The following is a 16,752-nucleotide window of genomic DNA, read 5'->3' as shown; positions in this document are numbered from 1 at the left end:
AGGTACCCTACTATCAGTCAAACTTACAATCAGATAAAATTGTGTCCTCAAGCAATTTACAGTAGAAAATGCTCATATAAGCAGCAGGCCCTGTAGCCCCATCCCCTGCCCAATACATTTACATCTCCTCCAAAGCTGTCAATGGCTTCACCTGTAATAAAGCAAGCAATTACAGACAGACTGGAGTTAGCTGTTAACCCATTTCTGACTTTAAATCTTTCTGTTATACTACGTAAATTCAAAGAGACAGCCTAAGGTCAAGGAACAAAGACGCTGAGAGGGTCTGCAGAGTCTGACTCCCATTATTTTCAGTGAAAGTCAGACACTAAATATCCCTAAAATACAAATCTCAGTCTATTTCAAACTGTGCACATTAAAACAAGGAATGAGAGGTGGCATTGTGAGTGGGACAATGGCACAAAGCAGGGGTTAAGGTATACTGTCTTTGATTTCGTCGTGTAGGATGAATATCTAGAAAATACATCAGTGGCACTGGCTGGTTGAGATCACCTCCCAAATGAAGCTGAGCATGCTCCATTGCTGAAAGTATTAAAAATACCCAAGAGAAAGCAGTAAGTACCAGAAATGAGTGTATCTTGTAACTAGGACAGAAGGCTCCCTCTGCCACTGACATATTCTGCAATGAAACTGACTCAGGGTGGGCCACTATGTCCATGCCTCAGTGTTGTCCTTCGGTCAGGCTGTTGTCCTACATGCTAACAGAAATGGCCCCAGAGGCTTAATTGACTCAATTCAGGGCTGAATTCTCAATTCAGGCCAACTACATGTTATGGAAAACCCCAAATGTATGTTTAGATAAGGTCACCTCATTTTTTTGAGGAGAATAAAAGGAACAGAAGACTGCACAAAGTCTGGAATGATAATGGAAGAGCAATTTTCCTGCAGCCTCATGTGGAGGATTCCTCTTCTGCCACTGATATGTAAACAGTATGCTAAAAACTGGCTTTCTGAAAAGGAAAATGGAGCAAAAATGCATCCGAGCAGCTCCAGGCCTTGGTGATGTTTCATTATATGATAACCGTATGTCTTGCCATTCTGCTGGGTTAATCCACAGGAAACACATCCTCTGGGATTTTCATCTTATTTGGATCATTAGCACTCAGTAAATGAAAATAGAGATTATTTAATACTATCATTACTGTCGTCTCTAACTAACAACCTATTTCTCTGGTGGCTTCCCAGCACAGCAAACACATGCGTTGCCTTTTTTTTTTTTTTAAAAAAAAAAAACGTGTTCAGCTCTCACCTCATGTTTGGAAGGTCTTCAAACTCAGTGTCCCTGTCCAAAGCTCCTGTCAGGGCTGCTTCTCAGCCATGAAACAAGAGTTACCAAAAACAGCAGCTTACCCAGGGCAATGAATCAAGAGTTAGGAATAAGCTAGTCTGAATGCCAAACCTCATTAACTCCTTCTAAACACAGCCGAACAAACCCTCATTCCAGTTCTAATGAGGTGTCCTGCTGGACACAGTGGTTATGTGAGCACTGTAAACATGCTTGTGATGGTCTCTGTTGGAGCTGTGGCCAAAGGTGCCAGTTCCCCAGCAGTGGGTGATGGATTGCTCTGTGGGCTCTTATGCTGGTTAGATACAGTGAGGTAACAAGGAGCCAAGTACACTGACTCCTTGCCTTAAGCATAACCTTGATCAAAAGCATCGGAAGGATTTTCTTTATGGAAGTGCTTTGGCTACAACCCTGGAACCACAGGGCCGAGTCCATTGCAGGGCTTTGTTCATCACATGGCATCACACTGGCTTCTTGTGACTGAATTTTCCTTGGAAGTATCAGGCATGTCTCCCCAGTGCCTCGCAAAGAGAGCTCTCCTGCCCTATTCCTGCCTCTTCAGTAGTAAAGGATCACTAAAATACGCCCTCTGTCCCATGCTCTGCTCCCTATGAGGCCTCCTATACTGTTCCCTGCATCTTTCATAAAGGCACAAACAAGTGCAAGCACAGACACCTGCATAAATCCAAGGTAGCTCCAAGAAGCATCTCAAGGGTTCTGTCCTGTTCTGTGTAACCACCAGGCAGGGAAATTCTCAATGATCTGTACCAATCTCATTCAGCAGCACTGTGGGATCTGAGTTACGTATTGAAATTTTTCATTGCGAGTAACAAGCATTGGGAGCACAAAGGCTCTAATGAGATGGGTTTAATTGTCCATTTTATTACTCTTGTATCTATTTCACTAAGTCCTCGTGCTGTTCTTAGTGCCGTACGAACCTTGAAACACAAGAGTTCCCACTGCTCAGAATTTACTCCCTGCTCCTTAGGGCACTTAAACACCCCTCTATCACATTCAGGATCTAAGTCCACCTTTCCAGCATCACTGATATTTTTAAAGTCTCCTTTCACCTCAGCTACCAGATATCACCTAACTCCGTGTGCATTTAGATTCCCAGACCTCCACAGGCTGCTGCTAGAAGCAAACAAAGCTGAAGAACAGGATGAAAAGTGGACATGTGCAGGAGCAGCGTGAACTCTGCTGCCAGCTTGCCATCCAGCCTGCAGCAAAATGTAAATCTTAAGGTCAAGAAAACAGAGCCTCTAAACACAACCTCTGCATGCATGAAGCTGAATAAGTCAACTTCAGTTGATTACAGGTCAGCATCTCCAGCTGAAATATGAGAATGATGATTGGAAGCTTCTCCAAAAAGGAGATCCTCAGTGTGACAAGTACTACATAAGTGCAAGAGGCTGCTGCTGTCATCACAGCTGTGGTCTCTGCAGCAGAGCCCCAGCTTGCTAAATTGTGAGGGAAGAAAAGGAAGGGAAAAAAGGGAAGCAAAGATATTCTCTCCAAAGAGAGAAAGAAATGGAGGGAGATTAACCTGCCAACACCCGTGATAACGAGCAGACAGCCCTCATATCTCAGCCCTTCACAATTTGGTCTGGCCCCACTCTGTAGCTGAAGCAGGCCAGCATCTCTGCACCCCAAAAGGAGCACAAGGTGCATCAGACTGTTGAAGGATTCTTAGCTCCTCGACCTCCTATACCTTCCACAGATCTAGTTCTCAGAGATCTGTAATTCTTTAAATAAACCTCTCTGAAAACAGAGGCCAAGCTGAAGGAAAGTTTGTTCACCAGGTGCTATGTCTTTAGGACCAGACAGCCAGTAAGTTATGCAATGGTCTCTTTCTTTCTCTGCTTGGAAAAAGCAAACAAAAAAACACAATTCTACTTCTCCTCTCACCCTTTTAAGTGAGGTGCTAAGGTTCAACTTAATGAAACACAGCCATTTAAACCACTGTCCAAAGCAGACTTGGTTACCACCCGGCAGGGAAGAGCAGGCACACCAGGAGACACAGAACCATGCCCTAACCCTCAGCAGTGACTGATTCAGAAAGCAGATTTGATTTGGACCTCCCTTGTTTCTACTCAGAAAACAAGTGTGAGCCCCAGAAGGACCACAAGTGCAGTCTTTGCTTTTAGCCCATTTGGAGCAGCTGGGCAGGGACTTCTCCCTTTTCCTGTGCTCAGCAAAGAGGGGATGTTGTGCTTGAGCAGGGGGCTCTCGCTTTCCTGCTATGCCATGGCAGGAATCACTCTGACCCTTTTCATGTGAAGAGTGGCTTCCTTGTCATCAACACCCAGCTGCTCAGCAGCTCCTGCCTGGCCTGCCCTCCCCTCCTCTATCCATCACCCCACACGCTGCTTTCCCACCACAGCAGAAAGCAGCCAGAGCTGCTCACCAACCTCCTTCACAGACAGCTGCGGCCTTCACCTCGCTGCATGCTGAGAAGCTCGTAATCCCCCTGAGAAATGTGAATCCCTGCTGCAGGTCACCTCCTGCAGGATTTCTTGTGCTCCAGAGCTTGCGTTTCCCAAGCCGGGAGCTGGGACAGCCATTTGGCAAGGCAGCCCCCTCCTCTAGGAGGAGACCGGCCCACCCCGCCAGGTGCACTAGCTCCACAAGCAAACAGTGTCACACACCAGGAATAAACAAGGCTGCATAGCAACCGCTTCTCTGAAGAAATCTGGAGGAATATCTCCTGCCTGCAGGGTTGGCAGGCAGCTCCTCAGGTGCTGCAGCAGCAAGCACCCTAGGGAGATCAGTAGCACCCAAACCACAGCGCACGAGCAAATAGCAAAGCATCACTGGCAACTCACAAAAGGAAGAGGAAGTTTTCCACCCCCTTTGCCACAGAATTAAGAATTTGACAACTTCTTTGCTTGGATCAGCAGCGTGAGCTTGGAACCCTTCTTGTTTGGATTGGTGTAAATCCATGCCAGTCCTACAAAAAGCATCACATTCAGGCAAGATTAGCAAAAGAGGAAAAATAATTCTGCCCAAGTGTCCCTCTCTGATCCAACACAGCCACACTTAATGCCATCTCCACTAAACAAGAATCTTCCACCACCCTCATTGCAAATACTTTACGCCTCTCTGCTGTGCTATGGATAACTACACGATGTTGAACAGACGCTTGGTTTTACTACTGCACGTTCTGTTCTTGCTGTGCTTACTCGAAAGCTACTTTTCAAATGTGAAAGTGACTTATCCATCATTTCTGTGGCAAGTTTTGGAGTGTTCCATAACAAAGTCATCGCTGTTATGCTGGCTGTTTTTACAAACACGCACACAAAAAGAAATTTTGAGCAGAGGTGCAATAACAACAAGGAACAGAAGCTCATTCTGTCTGTGTCATGATTTGGATCCACAAGAATATTCTGAAAAGAAGGAATTCTCCAAGTACTGAGTCCTGAGCTCTTGTGCAGTCTGCAAGCTAACAGAGAAGCACCAAGAAGATTTTTAGCTGGAAAAATGTGCAGTAATATAACTCCTATATGAAAACAAATAAAAAAACAAACATCAGCAATCCTTTCCCAGCAGGACAGTCACCACGTTGTGACATGGGGAAATGTCTGACACCTCACTCAGCAAAGAGCATCCAAGCCAATGGAAAGCATCTTCCTGCCTCTGCTGAATCACTCTGTCAGCAACAGCAGTGTAGGAGTCCAGGATTCAGCCTTACAATGTGTGAAATTTCAACCTCCCAAGACTTTCAGCTTCTCCAAGGCCGAGTAATTAGGTCCATGAGAAAATAACAAGCCTATACATCACAGGATGGCAGAAAATTGGCCAACTACAGCACATGGGTGTCCAAGTGTGACATTACCTACACAAAACAGGAGAATTCTCAAAAAAGTTTTTCCTCTTTGCTATAAACAAGCAGCAGAGAACTGCCTCAGACTCCAACACTGCTTTATGCTGTTAGAGAGGCTAGGAAAACTCTGCCTCAGCTCTGTTGAAAACTGCAGGCAAGACTTAATCTCATGCAGCTCCTGCCTGTAAAAACAGCATAGCAGAAACACTGCTTGTTCACCTCTCCTGGTTTTCTTCTTGGACAATAAATCCTTCAGGCCAGGGAACTCTCTTTCTACAAGCACGTCATCTAATAGAACCATTGGTTAGGGACAATTCCATAACATGGCAGTGGCACTACCTCTTCAAAAAATATTCCCTGGTATGGTGTTCAATCTGTTCCCTTTAATTAAGCTGAGTAACAAGCTACCAGCTCAGCTCTAGCAAAAAATGTAAGCTGCTGAGTATCTCAAATGAGCAACTCTACAGGAGAGCAACATTTGGAGAGCTGAAAAGTGTGATCCTCATTAAACCACCAAAATAATGACTGAAGTTCAGCAAAGATTGTCAGCCAGTCAGATTGAGACCACCTGAGAGTACCCAGCATCCAGTCTCCAGTCTGGAGTACTGACACACCTTGCCCTTCTGCTGGTGAGGCAGATTCAACAGCCCACACGCTTAGCCTGAAAAACAGGGAGACAAAGTTCTATTTCATTCTTCCTAAAATGGAAGAAAAAATGCTGCTATCACAGGAGAAAGGAGTACCTTCGCTCCTCAGCCTCACATCATCCCACTTCATCTTGGGCAACATCACCCCCAGGCCACATTATGTCACCTGCAGGCCCTTAATGCCACTGTGCATTACACAGGGAAGGATCAGTGTCCTGTGCACAACAGGCAGCCTAGAAATGAACCTGGTTGCAACACTATTCCTTGAGGCATCCCTCCCCAATAGGTTAACAAAACTACTTGCCATGAAATCCCTACACATGAAGCACAGCCTTTTCATTTTAACAAATACATTTTGGATGTATTTGGCTAAACCTCTGCCCTCCCTGCTTTGACCAACAACCTGCTCTCAGGCTGCATTTTCCTACAGCAGCAGAGAAGCCTTGGGGCTAAGCAGAGCTTTTCCCCTGTCCAGAGCAGGGATGGAAATAATGCCATCTTACACACTTGTAACCTGAAATCTACTTAGTTACCGCTCTCGACATCTTTTCATTCACAGGGCATACTTGCTGGGCAGCATGGCCCTTCGCAGCAGCCTCACAGCACACATACAGTTCTTATTTTGTTTTCAGGAACCGCTGCTAGGTTGGGAACCCTTGGGCTTTCCCCATGGCAACCTCATTTGTGCACTGGGCAAGGGCAACCAATGCTGTGTGGCATTTGAGCCTACAGGAGAAATGACCCAAGCACACAGCAGTTCTGGAGCCAGCGGGTTTATGCAGACCTTCTGGTTATGTGACCAATGAGCAGAAGCGGGTTATTAATTTAGCACCGAAGGTGCCAATGAAGCTTTGCAGGCTGGGAGGAAACAGATGAGCTTCACTAACAAATACAAGCTGGGTTCCAAGCCAATGGTAAAAATTGATGTGAGCTGGAATACCAACATACAGAAAAAAAAAAAAAAAAAAAGTTTTAAAACTGCACATTTGATATTTTTCTTAAATTGCCCTCATCCAATTGTGAAATGGTGTCCATTCAGAGTAACCCTAATTCCAAAAGGTGAATCCCTACCTCAGCACAGAGCTGACCTGCAGGCACCCTCTGATGACTCAGGGCACTACACACACCGTGCTTCCCAACCTAATTCATTTAGGATCGTATGGTCTTCAGCTCAGCCTGCTTGGTTCCCTATGTTGCTAATCTAGTTAACTGCATACTGGCTAATTGCAGGCTTTAACTCACTGCCAAATGTGGCAAGTCACCGTCTGGTCGCTCTGGCTACCTGAAAAGTCAGCAGCCATGTGAAGCTGAGCCTCAGCTGTGGATGCAGAGAAACCAGCTGGTGACACCTGCTATCCAGCACAAGTTGCATTACATTTACTTGATCATAATAGAATGGTTTTCACGTAACACAAGGAAAAAAGAATAAATAGATTTGTATATCCTTAACACAAAGTCTGGGGAGTAACTGACACAGGAAAAACATGACTTTCCTATGGGTCCAGATATCACTTCAAAAGCATGGCATGTGAGTCAATGTGCTAGCATGGTGTGGTCAAAGTCCTCTCCCTAGCTTTGCCAGAATTTAGCCCTAATCCTTTTGAAAACCAGACTCAGCTCCCACAGCTTTCACCTCAGTGTGTGTGTACTGGCCTGCTGGAGGCAGGAGGTGGGCAAAGCCCAGCCAGCTTCAACGATGCCACCCCACCAGCCTCTGTTACAGACCAACATGCAGTGCCAGCAGAAAATAATTTCCAGCTATTGAAAAATCCATGCAATAATAGTGGCAAATCTATACAGTGAAGGTGGTTGAGACTTGAACTAAAGATACAAAGAGAAGTCAGGCCTGCGACTTATTCCACCTGCCATCAGCTTTGAAAGGTCCTGAAAAACACTTCCAACTTGCATTGATCCCTGCTAAGAGCTTGGCAGGGAGCGTACTGCAAGCTGGAAGATGCCCAAACCTGCAGGCAGGTAACAGCCCACCTCAAACAGATGGGGAGGCTTCTTCCAAACTCTCCCACACTGAAAAACATTATTACAGCAAACAAAGATGAAGAGCTCAATTTCCTTACTAATGGCTTTCCATTCAATTTTCCTGTGGCTCCAGAAATTAGCTGCCTGAGCACCAAGGGAAGGAAAAATGGGCACAAGAAGGTGGATTTTTCTCAGAGCTACAAAGCTGAATATTTACAAAGCCTTGCAAAGTCACGGAGAAGACTGCAATGGTGGATGAGTAAGTTCCCCATTTTACCCTCACTGTTTTAAACAACACTCGGTGCCTACAGTGGAGAAAGCTCTCTGTGGCTTTGTAGGAAGTAGAAATAGCAGAAATCAGGGGGCTGAGCCTGACTCCACCAAAAGCAAGCGGCCACAATGCATAGCCCATGAATGCTTTGAGAAACTACTCCTCTTCTGAAATGCATTCTCCCCATCAGTCCTGGGTGGAAAATTATTTCCAGCCACCAGCCCACAGCAAAGAATAATGATGGATGAAAAATGGCCCCCCTATCGTTTTCCATGAGATGCCAGAAATGAGGTATGGGGGATTGCTAGTGGGAATGCTGTGAGATGGCAGCACAGAGGGAACAGCTCGTTTAGCAGCCAGCCCTTCTCCGCCACCAGCAGCTGTGCACCAGGCCTTCAGCACAAAGCAGAACTCATTCACAGCAAAGAGCAACCAATGAGCCTATTGAAATGCCATAAATCCTACACTGGCAGAGCTCGAAGCAATTCCAGGCTCCACACAAAATTAGGCCTTATGGCTGCACCTAAAGGCAAGCTGGTAACTGAAAGATGAGAACATTTAGAAGAGACCCTATAAGCACCAAGAAAGGAAAGCTTTGGGGGCAGGAAGAAAAACTGACAACCAGTGCCTGGGTAAGGCGACTGCCAACCCATTGTGGATCCCACTGCTCCACTGCAGCAGCTGCAAACGAAGAAAATCTTTCTTTCTGCTCCTCATATGGTGTCATTCCATTCCTCATCTGAGTGAGAGCAAGAATGTCCAGAGGTGTACCATTATCTTAAAGCAAAGCCATGACTTTGCCATTCTTCTCAAATATAAAAACGCATCACTCAGGTGACATTTCCTGAGACTTCAGCAAGGTATGTTTTTACAAGACATGCTGCCTCTGGAGAAGGGATGAGTGAAAGTTGAGATTCCTACATGGGATAGAATTGTGCTCTGGGGCATCAAGTGACGCTCCTTATGAACAAGGGCACTTCCTTCTACCAATCTTGATGGGTTTTGAGCAGTAATCGAATGACAGTGGAGATTTGCACTGTACCTAGGAGCATCAAGCTAGGCATGCAAAGATACGTCCTTGAAACCTTGTAAAATGACAAGGTTACACCTGTGCCCAGACTTCTCTGGAAACTCAGGCATGGGCATGTTCCTCTCTGCAGCTGCCAAAGAGCTCTGAGTCTGTGGGGCAAAGGTTTACCACAACATTACCATCATCCCTAGGATGGATGGATCCTGGCTACTCAAGTCTTTTGTTTTGTGTATGTGTTTGTCTGTGTTTTAAACCATAGGAGCTATAGAAAACCACAAAAGGACGTGACAGTCCTTTTCTCCTTTCCTCATTCCCATCAGGACTGGTAGCAAAACTGTAATTAATTTTAAATGCCAAGGAACAACCTTCAGAGCACAGCCTACAATGTGGAACCAGGCTTCTTCATGCAGTCTGTCATCTGCGCATTTTTAAAACAATACAAAAAAAGTCTTCGATAAAAAGATTTTTTTCTCCAAACACATCCATGAGCTGTGATCTTTCATTTTCCACAAAACAGATAAAGAAAGGATCAAAACAATTGTCAGCTGAACAATAGTTGAGATGCTTGAAAACACTTGGCAAAGCAGTCAACTATCTGAAACAAGCTGTTCCCATTTTGTCAGATGCTTTCCTTGTTAGATATTCACTTAAAAATGATAATCTGACTAATATTTATAATACTTTTGTTTCTAAACTTGTAGGATCTACGCAGTGAAGCAAAGGAATGTCATGCCAGTGTCTCCTTGGTACCCACAGAAGCCCTAAGGAGAGCTGCAGAGGTGCTGCGGAGAGGCAAAGCATGCACCACACTTGTGCACATTCCTGGCACAGCATTCAGCAGCAGAGCCTTGCCCAGGAGAGACCACCCTGTGCCACCAGTTCAGCCAGCATAGAGGAAAACCTAGAGGCTAGCTGCAGAGATACAAAGCCTGGTACACCAGGCATTTAAAGCAGATCTGGCTGCACGTGACTCAGTAAAACCACAGATCTGTTCCTTGAACAGACCCAGCCATCCACCTCACACCTCTCTCACTTCAGCTCCCAGCTGAGCAGCCTTCCTGGTCTGCAAAGAAGTGCAGCACGCTGTTTCTTTGAGGATGAGAGTGAGACTTTCTCAGAAGCGTAAAACCTCATGTAGCCCTTACACATAAAGCCCTTTGCTCCAGAGCCATTTGTCCACCCCGTAGGAGGCAGGGAAGGAGCTCACATGGATTTAATCTGTTTGGTTTTGCATGCATTCTGCTAGGGATAACAAAGGCTGCTATAGTTCTGTCTTCTCCAGGGACCCTTTAAAAACTTTTATTGTGACTATAACTCCAGTAAACACACACAAGTAAAATCTACTCCCATGCAGCCGGCCAAGGAGTTTGAGTTCCTTTGGCAAAGGGCACTAACCGCAAAATAAATAAAATGCTTGCTGCAAGAATGACAAGAAGGGAGACCTACCTTCACCTTTGTTTTTGTTTACATGCTTCCATTAGTACCCAGGGAAGTTTAACTCTACCACGCCTGGTCCCCAGCCCCAAGTCCGCAGGTCTCAGCACACCTCTGGCAATCCACCACCCTGCAACTTCTCAGCAATTCGGTCCCGATGCACTAAACTGCCACTGCTCACTAAGACGTTAGACCTGATGACACCTAAGCAGATTCATTAATGTATTAGGCAAATGCAATCTGATTGGCTCCTTTTTTTAGGCGTTCAGCAAGCGGCGTGCAAACAAACCTGGAGGATGAGGCTCTCAGGGGAGGGAAGGCAGCTTGCCAGCATTCTTGCTTAAATGGAGGGAAATAAAGCAGCAGCTCTCCCACAATCACTCTGGAATTCACAGCCTACAGCTTGCTTCAAGACAGCAGAAGACAAAACGTGGGATCAACCTCGTAAGCTTTCCAAAGACACAGCGTATCTTCCACATATACCATGCATCTTTAAGTGCTGTTCTACTTCAAAGTGGCGTGGAACTAGCTATGGCCAAACCAAATCTCAACCACCAAGTGCAACCACCTTGCACTTAGACAGAGGCAAACCACCTCTAAATTAATCGAACACATTGCAATCATAATACATCTGACTTCTGCAGGCAATTTGTCTTTAGTACCATGGGCTACAATGTCATTAGATCTCATGAATTAAGCAGAACCAGACTGGAAAGATGCTCAGAAAAGAGTCCTGAAGCTCAACAGGAAGCAGGATGAGCAATTCACACTCTTCCAGGTGACACTACCACATCAAGAATGTGGTAAGACATTCTGTATGCAACTACAGAACACACCATCAAACACAACATAGATCCTCCCCAATAATATCACAACGTGATCACATCTTGTATTCATAAAGACATAAGGCAACATTTCTCCAATCCACTCAGCCCATTCCATTGGTTTTTCATCATAAGACATTTCCTAAGCCTAAAGGTCTGGATAAAGCAGTGATTTGCTGCAGAATAATGCTTATCAGCACCAGGGTTTTGTGAGCACATCTTACTAGACAAATACTCAGGGCCCTGTCATAGCTCAAACACTGAGGATGACGTTGCTTTTCTGTGTCCCTAGCCTCTGGAAGGATCTATGCCTATCCACCAGCAGCCCAGCCCTTGTTTCACCCAACCAGAACACTGCACTTGCCTCTCCCAAGGAACTGCTTGATGAACACAAACCATGTTGTGAGGCAGCAAAGGAAGCGAACAGTAACAGCTTTCAGCCCATTATTGCATTACTTGGGTTTTAGTTGGATGCAATAGGAAGGTTATATGATGGCAGATGGGACCTGAGTAGGAGGCACTATGACCATTTGAGTAAACCATCGTATTCTGGGGAAGAGAGTGGGAGAAGAGAGGAGGAAGAAACAGCACACTGCAGTGCTTTGCCTGCTTACTACAACCCCCATTACATCTAACATATTGGCAACGTCTTTTCACCACTTGCCAAAAATTAATGCTCTTACATGGCACTGAACAGTTAAATATTTCTGCACATCACTCCCCTACCCCTCCTCTCCTCTTTCCAAGAAGGAATCAATTCCTTGTCCTGCTGCACATCTGGCCATTGTTTCCTGGGGTTTTTTTTGGTGTGTGTTTGGGTTTTTTTTTAAGCTGTGTAATTAAGAGCTTATATAAAGTTGATTTAAAGTGAGCCTGGCCTTGAGGTGACTCCATGAGGGGAAGGTAGGGGTGCTCAGCAGGTCAGGGATGGGTTCATCTGCTTGTTCCCTGGGACAGTTGAACTTTGAAGGAGGGCTCCTAGAGAGCAGAAAGACTCTACACAGCAATGTGACTGGAAAACAGATTGCTCGGGGATCTTGAACTCTTATTTAATTCATAGATTTAGAAAAGGCTCACACACAGCACTGCAAAGCAGAGCGCAGCTGAGTTTGTGCCCTCCATTAGGATGAAATATTGCATTCGCCTACCATGGGGCTCTGGTGCCTTTCTCTAAAATATCAAGTCCAGGACCCTCAGAGATGGGTTTCTGAACAATACAGTTTACTTAAGACCAATCCAGTCTGTCAATTCACATATTCAATTCACAGGACTAGCAGTGTGCCCTTGTGGCCAAGAAGACCAATGGTATCCTGAGGTGCATCAAAAAGAATATATCCAGCAGGTGGAGGGAGGTGATCCTCCCCCTCTATTCTAAATGTGGCCGCACCAGGACAGAGTGCTGTGCCAGTCCTGGGCTGCCCAGCTCAAAAAAAGACAGGGATCTCCTAAAAGGAGTGCAACAAAAGGCCACAAAGATGATAAAGGGCCTGGAGCATCTCCCATATGAAGAAAGGCAGAGTAACCTGGGTCTGTTCAGCCTGGGGAAAAAGATGACCGGGGTGGGGGGTGGGAATCTGATTCATGTTTGTTAATATCTAAAGGGAGGTGGGAGGCAAACAGATGAGGCCAGGATCTTCTCAGTGTGTAGCAATAGGGCAAGGAGAAATGGCCTTAAACTTGAGCATAAGAAGTTCCATATAAACACATGGAAGAACTTTACTGCAAGAGCGAACAACTGCCCAGAGAGGTTGTAGAGTGTCCTTCTCCGTAGATATTGAAGGTCTGGACGCCTTCCTGTGCAACCTGCTATAGGGAACTGCTTTAATAGGGGGTTGGACTCAATGATTTCCCGAGGTCCCTCTTCCAACCCTTGTGATTCTGTGATATTGGTGATTGAACACACCTCTCCTCTGTCCTCTGCAAAACAAGCTTGTTAAATCAGCTGCAAGTTTATCCCTCCTAGAAACCAACCTCTGATTTTCAACTAGCTGATTTCACATGCATTTGCAGCCACATAATCAGCAGCTTATTTACATATGAATACCTTCTTCATAAACAATGCCAACAGGTGATGGTAACAACTACAGAACCAGGTGCACACTCGAGCATCAGAGCACACATTGATGTCTGAACTCACTGAACACAAGAAAAGGAAAAACGCTGCACAGCAATGAGGAAAAAAGTGTGAGAAACAGCCGTGTGAGCACCAAGTGGGACAAAGAGAAGGGCTGAAGCAGAGATCCCCCCTGAGAGCCCACTCAGGGGCCGGAACATCCCCAACACTCACTGCTGTATTCATGTTTCTGAAAGGGAATGATAGGGCTACATTCAAGCTCTCCCTCTGAGGCACGTGTCAGAGCTGCACAGCCACCCGTTTTTGTTTCCCACATCTCTAATGAAGGAGGATTTCTTGCACTCCCACACACCTCCCCTTTCTGATCTGTCAGCTTTTTTCTCTCTCTAAACACCAAGCATGAGCAGAGCCCTAGGAAACCACACCTGAAACCCTTTCAGACTTCAGAAATGCAAAACATCACAGATGAGAGCTAGAACAACTGAGACCCCCAGTTCTCCCCTCACTTCAAGATATTACAGCACTATGATTCAAAACAGCATTAAATGATGCTACATTTGGCTCTGGCAACTGAGAAATGATAAAGGAAAGACTGGCAAACAGAGGGACTCCAGGAGGAAGGAGAACAGGCAGCCTTTGGAGACACCGATCCTGCAGCTGGAAGTGTCAAGCTGACTTGGGGGTTAATGGAAGGAAGATTCGTACATGGGGATCTACTGTAATCCTTCAACAGCTAAATGTGATGACAGTGGGAGCCCACTCAGCAAGCACTATTTTTGATGTTCAGAGCATTTCTTATCAGATGCAATTAAAGTTCTAATCTTAAATGCTTAGGAGAAAATACATCCCAGGCCTCAAAGCTACATAAGATCACCTTGCCAAACAAGGCTTTTCCTTCCTGAGTGACACAGTAACACCAGGCACACCAGGCCTGCTTCTCAAGCTGCTTCCTGAAGTCATGGGAACTACAGGAACCCTTAAGCAAATTGATGAAAGCTAAGGTTCTGTGCACACCATTAAACTTCACACACCAGAGAAACACACTTTACAAATTAATTTGGACACATAGACCGTGCTTATTTAACTCTCTTTTCTGTAGATATATATTCTCATAAGGCTTCACTTGTCATCTGCTATGGTCCCTGAGTACACTTAAGTTCTGCATATCCCCAGAAGTGCTATTACTGTTTTACATTTAAAAAAAACAGATCACCTCCAGTCCTTTCTTTTCTGGCATCCCAGCATTTTAAGCACATTGCAACAGCTTTTCCACAGTGACAACGTGCACATACAGTGCAAGACATGGAGCTAGAAGGCACAGCCATAGGAGTGCACCTTGTCTGCGCAGCAGAGCACAGGGCTGGGGACAGCTGCCAGCAGCACAGATGCAGGCTGAGCACCCAGTGGTTTTGTATCACATATATTTCCCCCACCATTTTGCAAAGCAGTCAACAGATTGGAGCTGTGAGCTGCAAGATGGCTAGAATGTTTACCATGATCCCAAAACCTGTATCAGCCCTCCTGACGGTGCAATAGGTGTTTCTTTGCCTTGGCTCAGCAGGGAAAACAATTGGATAGCCAGTGTCACTCCTCAGACAGTTCAGATTACAGCACTGTTATCAACATGTGTATCATCCCATTGGTGGGCATAGGGTGCTTTCCTACTCACAGCATTTTGCTCGCACTGGGAACACTGTTCTGCTCAGACTTCTGTATAGAAATGTCAGTGCTAACTTCTCCTTTGTCCTGCATGTGAAACATGAACTGAGACACAAAACTGTTATCAGTCCCCTCTACAAAGCAGCAGTTGGTGCAGCTTTCAGCATCTTACAATGGGGTTCTCCATTTGAACAACAAGCTAGTCAAAAATTTATTTATAGATAGAGAGAAAAATCCGTCCTATAAATATGAAAATATTTCACTGGAATCGAGGAAACTGCAGGAAAGGAATCGTCACTTTGAAACTCCTCCAGAGTTCATACTTCCCAGAAAAGCCATCCCTTCTTCCTATTAGTTTACCTCACTTAAACATACCCTTTTGCCAAATCCTTAATCGTAGAATTGTTTAAGTTGGAAAGGACTCTTGCACAGTAAAAAAAATAGAGGTATGTAGCTACCTCTGACCAATTTTCAGATAACTCAAGAAACAAATTACTCACAAGCAGGTAACAAAAAAGAAACAGCTTACCCTGCTCTGAAGATAAGGGTTCACTGGAAAATACCCTAAAGGAAACAGTCTCCAAGTAGAGATCCTTCCCTCTTGGCTGCAAGCCTGTAAATGAGGTTAGGGAGGTCATATGGGTGAATTGCTTGCACCTGTGCTCCAGGGCTGGCTCCACCCCTTCACCAGGTGCTCAATCACTGGTTCAGGCCATGACCTAACAGTTCCCATGCAACCATTAAAGGCCATCTACTCCAACCCCCGCAGTGAGCAGGGACACCCACAGCTCCACCAGGTGCTCAGAGCCCCATCCAGCCTGACCTTGGGTGTCTTCAAGGTCAGAGCACCCACCACCTCTCTGACCAACCTGTGCCAGTGCCTCACCACCCCCACAATAAAAATCTTTAAGTTGAACATAAGGAAAATCTCCTTTCTCTATGTATCCTATCACCACAAATTCTACTAAAGACTCTGCTTCTTCCTTGTAGCTCCCCTAATCATCCCTACAAACTGTATTTCAACTGTACACCTTGATTTGAGGAGCCTGAATGCAAGACGATGCTTCAGAAAACTGCAAGTCTGGAGAGCACCCAAACCTGTAAAGTGCTGGAAGTCTGTCAGCTGGAACAGCAGCTATGGATGCCCATGTTCCCCAATCATGCCACAAGATTTTCTGCATTACAGAAATCTCTGAAGCGACAAAGAGCAACTCAAGCAAAAGCAAATTCTACAAATCTTTGCCGTTAGCTGCTTTCCCAGAGAGCCCAGATGATGGCAGAAGATCCTATCCGATCACAGGAACTTCCAGCCTGGAACAGTTCAAAGGGTCACTGGTTCTGTCACAGACATTGCATGTGATACCATTTCTGTCTGACTTACCTCTACACCAAATCCTTGGGAGGCACCACAGATAGTCTCACCTGATGCAGAGTGGAAAGATTTTTCGTAGTTTCATTGACGTGGACACGAGAAAGTTCCTTGTTGATGCCAGTTTCCCACAGCAACTGCTGCCATGGTTATAAATCATTTATTGCCCCCCGTTGGCGAGCAGCTGAATATAAAGAATGGGTTTACTATGTGCAGGAGAGCATAGCAAGCACACAAACCTGCTCCTCCCGAAACGTGCCAGCAGGCAGCAAAGTGCAGCAGGGTTTTGTTGCAGGGCCTTTGGGAAGTCAGTGAAACAGCTGACAGAAAGTGCTCTCTCA

The 16,752-nt window shown here is 45.5% G+C and overlaps 1 protein-coding gene across 1 annotated transcript in view; it reads right to left on the bottom strand.

Moving 5' to 3' along the window:
• TOGARAM2 (TOG array regulator of axonemal microtubules 2) overlaps positions 1–15,695 on the bottom strand; it is a 46,786-nt gene extending 31,091 nt beyond the window's left edge. Inside the window, 1 exon segment of the mRNA XM_031552307.1 lies at positions 15,572–15,695. The gene's annotated coding sequence lies outside the window, so the exon portion shown is untranslated.
• Between the last annotated feature and the right edge of the window lie 1,057 nt (positions 15,696–16,752).

This window comes from Meleagris gallopavo, chromosome 2 (assembly GCF_000146605.3).
Source record: "Meleagris gallopavo isolate NT-WF06-2002-E0010 breed Aviagen turkey brand Nicholas breeding stock chromosome 2, Turkey_5.1, whole genome shotgun sequence".
Taxonomy (NCBI): Eukaryota; Metazoa; Chordata; class Aves; order Galliformes; family Phasianidae; genus Meleagris; species Meleagris gallopavo.
This window is presented reverse-complemented; position numbering and strand designations above follow the sequence as displayed.